Genomic DNA, 13,291 nt, shown 5'->3' with positions numbered 1-13,291 from the left:
TAGTCAAAAGTTTTAGAAGTCATATCTGTTGGTTTTAATGAAATATGATGAACTAAACAAGACTGGTAACATTTGTCTTCACAAAATGGACTGTGCAATGTGCGTGTTCGACATTAGCCGTCAATTTTCTTCTTTCATTTCACAGACACTGAAAATTTTGACTCCAAATTACAAAATTTATTTGTTATAAAGCAACTCCGATACTTGCTTCTATTAAATGTATAACTATTGATAAGTAGTTATAATTCGTCTTAAAGTGTATCTCCAGGGTACGTATTTATCAACATTTAAAATCTGAGACTTAAGAACGGCAAAAAAGCTGTGTTTGTTGTCGGTTTGTACCAACAACATTAAACTTATATGTTTGCAGCTGCACTGCAATATGCTTCTTCGTGCATAGTTACAGTCTGTGCTAACGGAACAAAGACATAGCTTTTTAGGATCTGACGTCGATGAATATGAACACCGATAGCAATGCTGTCTTTAGATTTACATACAGACTACTATGTTTCCGTTTTGTGGTATATCAAATTCTTATTTGATTTGCTAATTTCATAGAAGAGAATTTAATACACATAACGGAGACGCTGCAGCGAGAAAGAAACTGTTTAATTTTAATATGTAACACATTAAAGTTGTAACTGACATTTGTCTCCATCAAAATATAGTTTCATAACAAACTGATTTATGGCAACAAGCACGTTTCTTATCGTTACTTGATAACAGACACTCATTCGTTAATATAGTGACAATTCAATATTATCTCGCTGTTAGTTCCTTTTTTGTTTTGTAATTCATTCTAGGTATCATATACAGGGCTTTTGCCCAGCAATAACATTTCCCTACCGGAAGGAACATTTGTCACATCTGATGCCATATGAATCACATTTTTAAATTGAAAAAAAAACCGCTATCCGCAAAACAGCATACCATCTGTAAGCCAGACGTCCATTGAAAGTTCAAAAGTTTCAAGTCTGCATGTATTGCATTTGTCCGATTTGCAATTGACCTTGGCGCAGTTGGAAGCGATGTTTTTCCTCAGATAGAAGGCACGCTTAACATTAGTGTTAGTATGGTGGAATCCTTTTCTTTTGAAGTGATCATGTGAAAGTTGACTCTGTAAATGAATGCCCGCAATTAAATCTGTCGGCAGTAACAATGTGAATTCACCAAGTCCTTCCTAAATTGAATTATTCCAATAAAATGGCGGAAGCCAAATTTTTACAATCTAGATCTAATAATATAGATAATGCTATTAGAAGTTGATGAACCTTATCCAACAAAAAAAAAAAAAATAATAATAATAAGATGTCGTCTTATTGTTCTGCCACAGGAATGGATCCTGATACTGGTCGAATAGTTGTATCGCTTTCACCCGAGATACTTAAAAATTAAATTTAAGGAACCTTATATTTGTCTAGAATATTCTGTGTTGGCCGGAATGATGCAAAGTATTATCCTCATATCACTTCGGAAATTAGCATACTTTAGACTAGCAGTTTTCCGACAAATATTACTAAGTTAAAGAATATATGAGCCGTGCCATGGGAAAACCAACATATTGGGTTTGCGACCAGCATGGATCCAGACCAGCCTGCGCATCCGCGCAGTCTGGTCAGGATCCATGCTGTTCGCTTTCAAAGCCTATTGCAATTAGAGAAACTGTTAGCGAACAGCATGGATCCTGACCAGACTGCGCGGATGCGCAGGCTGCTCTGGATCCATACTGATCGCAAACCCACTATGTTGGTTTTCTCATGGCACGGCTCACATTGCTGTGCATAATGTAATCAATTTATTGTTTATGCTCTATCATAAAATGATCTATTCCGTCCCTAAATGAACCTGTCAGACAATTTCCGCCGAACAATAAATATTTTAAGAGCCACCAATAAACAAATGACACTCCAGCATGTTAAATCACTTGTACGTAAATACCCACTTGTTTTGATGTTTACGAATATGATTTCTCAGAAAACAAGCAGCCGTCTATCAGCATTATAAAACAATCTGGACTTTGTCAGATACTGAAGGAGCTGTATCTGAGCTTCCTTTTGGCATTTGTTAACAGAACGATCATCATAGACTTTTGTCCTTAAAACTTTATGATGAGCAATCATTCAACAATCAAAACTGAAGTGAGGCAGCAATATTAATTTAATTAGTTCGTTATGATGTGAGTACTGGCAATATAGTGCATAAATCACTTCGCAGTTTTCCTACAGATTACGTTTACACAACTGAAACATTTATATTTGTGAAACTGTGTTTAGTGTTTTAGCATGGCATTATAAATCATAAAGAGATTTGCTCTTTACCTTAAGGTAGCAGTTGGTAGTTTCCAGCCACAGATTCGAATTGGCCAGGGTCAAAATCTGTCATTAGAGATAAGACCTTGAAGTGAAGGCAGTTTTGATGTTTGAAATATTTGTTGATGTAGTTTGTGATAACAGTTTAAGAATGGTATGTTGCAGAAATTCTGGCAGATGCAGAATGTAGTTATTGATGCATACATTTATCATATTAACTGCTTGAAATGCATATATGCCACTATCAGCATTGAGCGTCTCGTGAACTGTCAAATGTCATATAGCCTCACACAGTTGAAAATAGTGAAAAAAGTAATCGGTTGACAGGTATTTTTGTCCAGCTCTGCAAGTAATACTTGAAACTGAGTACAGAATGCAAGTGGCCATTTGTCTCTATCCATTCCCCTAACATTTTAAGGCCAGTTGGAGATATGGCTAATTTGGGCTGAAATGTCATGTATTTTCGCGGGCTGAAATTATCTTTCAGGTGGCTTGTGGATTTAAAAATCTATGCTTTGTATGAAGTTTACTATGTATTTTATTTCTTCTTCAAGTAAGATGTAAACCGGTATCTTTTTATTTTCAGGTCTGCATCTCGTAAGATATCGGAAGCCGTGTGACTTGGCCACATCGCTCGGAAGTCTGAAGTACTAGAAAAAACCGCCATCTGCTACCTTAAGACATTTGTCAATTTTTGTAAGTACTATTTCATGCTTTCTTTTGTGTTGTTCAAGCTCTCCAGTATGTGTTATTTAAAAATCCGAGCTGAATGGATTCATAACATAGACAGATGTTGTTTGATATGGTAGAAGTTAAGGGGAGGTAACTCTGATTTTACCGGGTAAGTAAATCTTATTTTTGTTTGTAGTGTAGGGTTTTCTTAAAATTTCTAGCGGGAAACACATTTCTTTTGTAGTTTATATCAAATTTAAAGGAAGAAGGACTATTTAAAGGAAATATAGGTGCAACTTTTTGGCATTTTGTAAACACATGGCTGTTTCACAAGGCTCGGAACTGGATTCTGTGGTGATATTTCTTTCGAAGATATTTCTCGAGTGGCAGGTATGATTTTAATTCTTACAAATTTCTATTGTGGCTTTATCGGTGTCAGGACATGACGACAGAAGAAAAGTGTAGAGAGTGGATACATCTTGGGTGCATTTAAGGTCCTGGAGTGAGGGAACATTTGCAGATATTTGTTTTTAATTAAGAGAAGATACGGTTTCTCGGAGATGTACTGGGAGATTGCTCGAATTGGTTAAAATAGGTAAGTTTGGCAACAACAACAACAACAACAACAACAACAACAACAAAAGTGCATTGTAAAATATTTATTTAAAGCTATTTTATACTTACTGTATGTAAGGTAATATGAAAAAGTACTTGTAAACAGGGGCGGCTTTTCCTGAGCTTGCGGATTTGAAGTACAGTTAGTCTTGGGTAAGTAAGCTGTGCTGCTTTTAATTCTGTTCCTCAAGTATGCAGGGCTGTGCACAATGCTAATACAGTACATTTATGGCCATCATGTAATAGTAGGTAAGTCTTTTTTTAATGTCAGAAAGATAGATGCAGTAAGAAATATGTGTGTAAAATGGGGCCAAATCCACAATATTGTAGACATTGTTTGGACATGTGCAATTTGCAAGAAGAACAAAGCATTGTTTAAATATTGGTAAGATTTTATTTGTCATAGATCATTTTCTTAGAATCAGGTGCCAGACAGTCCATGGAGATGCATGTCTTGGTCCTTAAGGTAGCAGTTGGTAGTTTCCAGCCACAGATTCGAATTGGCCAGGGTCAAAATCTGTCATTAGAGATAAAACCTTGAAGTGAAGGCAGTTTTGATGTTTGAAATATTTGTTGATGTGAGTTTGTGATTAACAAGTTTAAGAATGGTATGTTGCAGAAATTCTGGCAGATGCGAATGTAAGCTTGATGGCATCATTTTCATATAACTGCTTGAAATGCATATATGCCACTATCAGCATTGAGCGTCTCGTGAACTGTCAAATGTCATATAGGCCTCACACAGTTGAAAATAGTGAAAAAAGTAATCGGTTGACAGGTATTTTTGTCCAGCTCTGCAAGTAATACTTGAAACTGAGTACAGAATGCAAGTGGCCATTTGTCTCTATCCATTCCCCTAACATTTTAAGGCCAGTTGGAGATATGGCTAATTTGGGCTGAAATGTCATGTATTTTCGCGGGCTGAAATTATCTTTCAGGTGGCTTGTGGATTTAAAAATCTATGCTTTGTATGAAGTTTACTATGTATTTTATTTCTTCTTCAAGTAAGATGTAAACCGGTATCTTTTTATTTTCAGGTCTGCATCTCGTAAGATATCGGAAGCCGTGTGACTTGGCCACATCGCTCGGAAGTCTGAAGTACTAGAAAAAACCGCCATCTGCTACCTAAATGATTATGGACTATGAAACTATGACGAAAGTATACTACACCGGTTCAGAGTTCAGATGCGCGGGCATTTAACCATGAGGGGTTAAATACTTAAGAATCTGAATGACGAACCATGGAAAATCTGTTTATTTGCATCTGAACATGCTCATTTAACATGATGATAAAGTTGCTTAATTCCATGAACAAGACGTCATGCGGCTATCTTACGTAATAAATGACGCCATAATGCCATCTCATTAATGCGCACATGAACTATAGTTGATCAAAGAATTTAGAACTCTTTAAAAACAGACACGACGTGAAGTTAATCGTCTGATTTGCAAAAGGGCTGTAGCCTAACAACAACATAAAGGCTTTTTTTTCAATTATTTTTTTTTTTATCGGAGGAGGATTAGAAAACGTGTTTATGTACAATCTTACATTATGGAGAACCCAGTTTTATGCAAAATTTATTAACAAGCTTTCAGTTTAATATGTAACACTCCAGGTTCAATTAATATTTACGTTTGATGTAGATAACAACTGATCGCTTTTTCTTCGCTATTTGAAAAATAAAATGTTCTATAATTACAGATACATATGTTTGTAAGCAATAAATTAATATAAATTGTACTGAAGAAATAACTTTTTTTTCGTGAGGAAAAAATCATGTACGATATCCAATAACTCCAATAACGGTCAATTTTCAACGATTGCCGGAACATAATTGTTCAAAATCATTGTGACAAGAATTTGCATCTCCTGGTCTAATTCGATTCGCTCAAAAACAGTTAATGTGCAACATGTGCTCGGTCTGATTTAGTTAAGAACTGTCTATTATTAGTAGCCAATTTTCCAAATTTATATAACTGCAAAATTATATTTTATGTATAAGCTATAACGGATGTACTTTAATGTTGGGATAACGCATGTTTTTTCGTGTTATAACATCTGCAGAATCCCGAGGGATATACGATATCCAATAACTCGAATAACGGTCAATTTTCAACGATTGCCGAAACATAATTGTTCAAAATCATTGTGACAAGAATTTGCATCTCCTGGTCTAATTCGATTCACTCAAAAACAATTAATGTGCAACATGTGCTCGGTCTGATTTAGTTAAGAACTGTCTATTATTAGTAGCCAATTTTCCAAATTTATATAACTGCAAAATTATATTTTATGTATAAGCTATAACGGATGTACTTTAATGTTGGGATAACGCATGTTTTTTCGTGTAATAACATCTGCAGAATCCCGAGGGATATACGATATCCAATAACTCCAATAACGGTTGCCGAAACATAATTGTTCAAAATCATTGTGACAAGAATTTGCATCTCCTGGTCTAATTCGATTCACTCAAAAACAGTTAATGTGCAACATGTGCTCGGTCTGATTTAGTTAAAAACTGTCTATCGTTAGTAGCCAATTTTCCAAATTTATCAAAATGTTTACGGCTAAGAACTGCAAAATTATATTTTATGTAGCTTTAACGAATGTACTTTAATGTAGGGATAATGCATGTTTTTTCGTGTTATAACATCTGCAGAATCCCGATGGATTGGTTGGTGCCCGAGCCCGTTATAACATCTGCAGAATCCCGAGCGATTGGTTGGTGCCCGAGCCCGTTAGGGCGAGGGTACCAACGTATCCCGAGGGATTCTGCAGATGTTATAACACGAAATAAACATGCGCTAACGCATGTAAACGCATAAAACCCGTAAAAACTGATAAATGAATACAATGTCACTCAACGTCATTGCATTTCCACGAAATGCGCGGGAATGTCTGGGTTGTTTTTTTTTACGTTGACGTCACTTCGTTTTGAATTACCCGTTTTGGGACCGAATGACGTTTACGCTTTGCTACGGAACGCGCATATATAAAAAGATGTTATAACAGCACGCGAGCGCGAGAATCTCTCTGTTAACACACGTTTTCTCTCCTGTTAAAACACCCCCGAAAAGTGACAAGAACAGCAGTTTTATGCTAGAATGTGAACTTTAGTATATGTATTCAATTTTGAATCGATTGCAACAACATAGCAATAAAGATATATGCTATCAGAATCAGAACGAGTGCAAATTAAATTGTAAAACCTTTCTGCAGCTCATAAGTGTATATATTTATTCTCCAAGGACAGCACTTTGACAAAACAAACAGTTTTTTTCAGTCTAACAACAGTTACATGTTTGTCGTGTTAAAACGATAATCACATTTCTTGACGTTATCGTTACTTTTCGCCTTACATTACTTACTAGACATGTTTTTTTTCCAATCTAAGATCTCTGGCACAGAAAACAAAATTTTCGCCAGCAAATGTGTAGCTTTGGATGTGTGGGTGCTTTAACAGGAGCAATTTGCATTTTGATGATAGCTTTGTTCTCTGAGGGAGCAAAGTAAATATTCAGAGTGTCTGTCTGACAACGACTACGGTACCATTCGGCTTGAACAGCTACTTGACATGTGAATCTGGCATTACTTTAAAATGTGTTTGTGGTGTTAGTTTTTGAACAATACTATTTTTCTATTTCATCTCTTTTTTGTCGATTCAAAAGCAAATGTTAAATCGTGTCATTGACAACGACTGTAGTACCATTCGGCTGGAACAGGTACATGCTGTTTGAATCTCACCATGGAACTTTTACACGTGTTTGTGACTTTGATTTTTAAGCAGTTATATTTTCCATTTTATCCTCATTACGGATTCCAAAGCAAATGTTCAAAGCGTCCATTTGACAACGACTGCAGTAAGATGCCTCCGTGGCCGAGTTGTTAAGGTCGCTGACTTCAAATCACTTGCCTAGCTTCGATGTTGGTTGAGCCTCAAATGGGGCGTTGAATTCTTCATGTGAAGAAGCCATCCAGTTGGTTAATGGAATGTCGGTGGTTCTACCCAGGTGCCCACTCGCTATGAAATAATGCACGGAGGGGCACCTGGTGTCTTCCTCCACCATCGAAGCTGAAAAGTCTCCACCTGACCTATAATTGTGTCGGAGCGACGTGAAACAAAATAAAAGGACAATAAAACGACTGCTGTAACACTGGACTGGAACAGCTAATTAATGTATAAATCTTACATTGGTACTTTTAAAAAAATTATGTGGCTTTAATTTTTAAACAATTCTGTTTTCCGGTTTTTTTCCTTAACGATTCGAAAAATTAAAAAAAAAACTCTTAATTTTCTGTAATTTTTCACGTCATCAAGCGTGTATGTTAAGTAATGTGAATGCTTTATAACAAGATAATATATATTATTTTTCATATTTATATTAAATACTACTCAACTGAATATTGTTGCAACTCTTAACATAGCATATTTAACTCCATTTAAACAGCGTAATACTATGTATTTGGACACTGTGTTTCAAACAAACTGAATACGTTTTTTCCATCGCAATCTGAATTTTTCATAACGTTAATTAAATCAAGATTAATGCATGTTTTTCTTACAATGTTATCACAACTAAATATGGTAGTATTGCGAAAGCCTACTTTTATACCTTTCAGACACTATTTGACATATTTCTTGTTGAGACCTGACCGGTACTGGCACTGACTCCAGAATCAGAATTTATCAACGATTCAAGTCTAAAAAAATTGTTTTTGACTTTATTGCGAATTTGCTGAATTGTCTACAATTGTTAAGATTCATAACAATATTTGATGGTTATTTTGGATCAAGGTTCCAGCCAAGATCATAAATAAAGTTTCGTGAAAAGACCTTTTATATTAAGTAATCTTTGTGCCAGACTACGGCTACTTACTTCTGCCAGAAGATTTTTGTTGTTATTTTCAGGTCCCGAAAATGCGGGTAATGCTATTTGTTTTCAAGGTCAAACGGTGAAAATTGGTCGGAGAATCATCTCTTCCTTACCTAATATTATCTATAAATTAATTGTAATATATACATTCAAAACACATACAAATGAATAACTCAAATGATGCTCTATCATATCGTTCTTGTGTTAAAAATAAAAGAAACACTAACAATTTTGAAAACAGAAGCTCGCCCGCTTAGTTCAAATCTACGGATCGCGGTATCGTCGTGAGTTCGAGCCTTTGGCAAGGCGTATGTTCTATGTGACGCTTTGATAAAATACATTGTGTCTGAAATTATTCGTCCTCCATCTCTGATTCATCCTGGGAAGTTGGTATTATTTGCGGAGAACAAGTTTGTACTGATACAGAATACAGGTAACTGCCCGCTATTACGTAATTGAAAATTGATGAAAAACGACGTTAAACCCGAAAACAAACAAATAAACTTAGAAAGAAGATATACACCGATTTGGACTATATAGACAGCGCATAGGCAGCATAATCTAAGGCATAGTTAACGCTTAACGATCTGTTAGTTGTACTGGAGTATGCTAAAGTTACTTGTAAGTAAATATCATGATCAACTTCGATATTTAGACAAATAGTCTGGCAGCAAACACTGCTGTCAGAGACGTTATGTAACTGTGGGACAACTTGGAACAAACCTGCTTGATATCGTAACTGAATATACAGAAAATAAATACAAATTTAAACAAGCATTAGATGTAAGAAAACAGCATGAAATATATAGGCTAAGAATTAAATATAAAAAAATAGCAATAAATATATAAAAATAAATACAAACCTAGCATTAAACGTAGGAAAATAACATGAAATATATAACATTAAATATAGTAAAAAGCAGATAGTATAGAAATTTAGCATTAAATACGAATGCGTATTGACACACATGTATTGTAATAGTCGTATATTTAGGCAAGTAAGTTGGCTTCTGTCAATGTTATCAAACGTTAGGGAAACATAAGACTGTTAAAAAGATGTGCATTTGTTTAATGTACCATTACCTTATGTACAGAAATCAATAAAATCAGACACAGAATACGAACAAGTGTGCTACCCACAAACTGGTATAAGCATTCCGGCGGTGCTTTTCCCACTGAACTCTCAAAGGTGGTGTCCAATTGCGTGACTTTAATTATTTGTTTCGTCATAGTTTTCTCTGTGTTTTATTTCGTCCTATGTTTCTGTGTGTGTTGTTCGTGTGTGCACTCATGCATGAATTGTTTTAGGTTGCAGTTTGTGCAGGTAGCGTTATTAGAACGTGGCTTTTTGGATATTTATTCTATTAAATAACATGGAAATCAAAAGCCCAGTCATGTCACGCAAAATTAAATATCCTACCAGATACGTTAAATAAAGCACATTCGTTGAACTGAGTGCACGTAAGTGAACAGTGTGCATTCCCTAATACAATCTCTACCACAGCTGTGGTGAATCTGGGACTGCATGGGCACAATGACTGATGACAGCTATCTTGGGAGTAATAATTAATGTTGAATGACTATACTAAATACGATTTCACGTACTAATACTGTCTAAACGTATTACGTTCCAGCACGTTTCAAGACAAATTTACTGTCAGAGTTTTGATATATCATGTAATGTTTCATAGTGTTATTATTATCTATCGTAAGCTTTCAGGAACTCGTTGACAGTTAATGATCGTGTTAATATTATTATATTGTTTCTTTTGAAAATACCTGTGACAGTTCACGATCGCCAAGGTATCAGTCGTTTGACAATATTGGGTCTTCTGTTCACCTTTCAAAGAACTGGCGCTTAAAGCAATTTAACGCAAATAGCAGTGTCAAAAATACGTCAACTAAATTTCTTTACGCTCACGTTTAACACACAATTAATCTAGTATGTGGGTAATATTCTTGAGAATCTGCTTTGTATTAAAACTGTCTGGTGCGATGGTTTGGATGTTAACTTTGCCTATCAGGAAGCTAATTAAAACGTTTGTTTTGACAGGGAAGCGATATCGTTTGTATCAAATGTAGTTGTTTACCACAAAATGAATCTTTCAGAGTGTAGTGCACTGCAATTCGTTTTTTAATAAATAGAGATAGTACGTACTTTTGCATATGTTTACAGAGGAAATCTGTCCATTATATTCATTTCAGAAGCAAATGGACAGGTTTGTACAATCAAATACCACAAATCATGTAATTGTACTGTAATTTGCTGGCAGCACAAATGCTTTGAAAGCTAACAGCTGTTTTATTCCAGATAAATGAGGCCTGTTCTACAACTCCTGGAGTATGTTTATGTAGAAAGTGTAGATAATACGGCGTTTGTTATGCCCTTGAAATATTTGAAAACTTAAGCGAGTTTTCATGCAACCTTTGCGCGATAGAAGTGGATAAATTTATGCTTATATATGGAAATGAAGCTGTCAAAGTTTGTGTTACTTATCCGACATTGTTTGATGAATGTTTACATTTTTTTCCTTTACCAAAGAATTTTCATTTTGTGTTGTCTACAGATAGCAATATAGAACAATTAAAACATACAGTTTTATGAATTTTATAGCATTTCAACACAGTACTGAACAGTGTACATAACGTCATTCCTGTTTACAAGTGCTGATTTCTAGCGTTTCGTGCAAATACGCTACTGCATGAGAGAACAGTGCTATAATAAAGGGATTCGTTCGTTTTATTTTATTTACTCGTTATGTTGTACAATTCGGCATGCCCTGATTGTTGCAGGTACGAACAGAATTCCGTTACCACCTTAACAGTAACCCTTTACCGGAATATTTCTAGTCTGCAACTACAACCAATGACATTTATAATTATGTCTCTATTACAGTTTGCTATATGCAGTTTGTAGCATACATGATCTGCATTGTGTAAATGTTGCTCTAACCTTCTGATGATTATACTCCATGATACACATGTACTTTTGAATGTTGTACCTGAAATGTATGTATGCATCACATATTACATTTCAGTTTACGATTAAAATATAATTGGAAATTATTCCATTAAAGAACTCTTGTATTTGATATATAGGGACTGCATGTAAATATATGTTGAGAAACTGTGAAATAGGCATTTGATGTCCGTTACAATGGGTAATATATTCTGTATGTATGGTTATCAGGTAATCCTTACTTTATAAACGTCATAATACCAAGGGCCTCTGCGAAAGTCTGAACAAATTACAAGAAATACAATCGTAGATAATACGTACGGATCGATATGTGGACTAGCGGTCGGACGATACAGTTATGACTGCTTGTTGTGGGATTTCAAAACAAACTAAGTAAGAATATTTGCTCTATACAGTATCCTTTAGACCACAGCTATCATTTTGTTTTTAAAAAGTACCCTAACATTTCTGCATGCACTGAATCATCGAATTTGCCAAGAGGCGGTAACAGCTAAATAATACATCTTAATTATTTTTACTAAGGAGGAGGATTATCTATCTTATTTGCATCTAACGTTATCGAAAACACATTTATGTTTTATGGTAAATAAATTAATAAGCTCTGAAATTAATCTGAATAGTCTTAATTCAATCAGTTTTTACGTTTGATTTGTATCACCGAATAACAGTTTTCTCCATTGCTGAAAAAATAAAACGTTCTAACATTACAGCTTAATATGTTATTAAGCGGTAGTAGATGTATTACGGAAGGAAATACGAGAAATGGACAGAATGCAGCTACCTACATGTACAATGTATGTAAAATGTTTTGTAAACTCTTTATTAAGAACAACCTACTGTTTTGAAGTTATGCATACGATATATTAAAAAGGTATACCTCTAAAGGAATGTTTTTAAAACTGACAGCAAAACCTATAGGACAAAGTGAATTCCCTGATAGCAAATGTCCATAGGACGAATTGAATTTATTACGACCGACCTTAACAGCAATTATCTGAGATAAAGTGAAGCACTTCGCCATTGATAGGAACGTCTATAAGATAAATTGCACATATCACGTCCTTCAAAGCAACTTCTGTAGGCTAAAGTTAACCTCTCACGCCCTTAATAGCAAAATCTACAGGATAAAATGAATCTATAAGAAGCTTGGTAGCAATGTCTTTAGTTAATTATCCACGCACTTCATAGCAATGTCTACAGAATAAAGTAAGATAAATTGAACCTATCAAGCCCGTCGCAGCAACGTTTCTATGATAAAGTGAATCCACCACGCCCTTGATAGGAATGTCTATAGAACAAAGAGTGTTTATCCACGCCTCCGATAGCAACGTCTGTAGGATATAGTAAAACTACCACGCCCTTTATAGCAACATCTACAGGATGAAGTGAATCTACCACACCCCTGATATCAACGCCTCTAGGATCGGTTTGATTGAGCCTGTTTATGGTCAGCAATTGAAAATGAATGCTACCGTTCATTCCCTCTAGTCCTGGGTTGAGCAGAACTCAGACGTTAAAGCACAGTTCAGTAAATTAGTCTATTAACTGTATGAGACAGGCGAACCGAGATACCGATATCTTATTTGGAATACTATGCACATAGGTGAGAAATAAAATAAAAAAAGATCCTATAACATCATTTGGGCTAATCTCTAAATCCTTCTGTTTTTATTTACATCTTTAATACTCGTCTTTGGCAATGGTAAATTTAGTTGCTTTTACAGACTTAACATTTTTTATTATGCTGATGTGCGCCTTCTCGCCATACTGGCACACCTAGTGCTATAACAACAAAGTGACAACATATTCATGTATTTATTTACACTGTCCCGTGTCT

The 13,291-nt window shown here is 35.2% G+C and overlaps 1 protein-coding gene and 1 long non-coding RNA gene across 4 annotated transcripts in view; one reads left to right on the top strand and one right to left on the bottom strand.

Moving 5' to 3' along the window:
* The window catches only part of LOC123522964 (zwei Ig domain protein zig-8-like), a 181,432-nt gene that overhangs the window by 74,556 nt on the left and 93,585 nt on the right, over positions 1–13,291 (bottom strand). The window lies entirely within an intron of this gene.
* On the top strand, positions 2,570–4,735 carry LOC128558958 (uncharacterized). Its single transcript, XR_008371981.1, has 3 exons — positions 2,570–2,636; positions 2,896–3,005; positions 4,634–4,735. It is a non-coding gene; the product is annotated as an uncharacterized LOC128558958 (long non-coding RNA).

The sequence above is a fragment of the Mercenaria mercenaria genome, chromosome 8 (assembly GCF_021730395.1).
Source record: "Mercenaria mercenaria strain notata chromosome 8, MADL_Memer_1, whole genome shotgun sequence".
Classification (NCBI taxonomy): domain Eukaryota; kingdom Metazoa; phylum Mollusca; class Bivalvia; order Venerida; family Veneridae; genus Mercenaria; species Mercenaria mercenaria.
The sequence above is the reverse complement of the archived record's forward strand: the minus strand, read 5'-3'. Positions and strand labels throughout refer to the sequence as shown.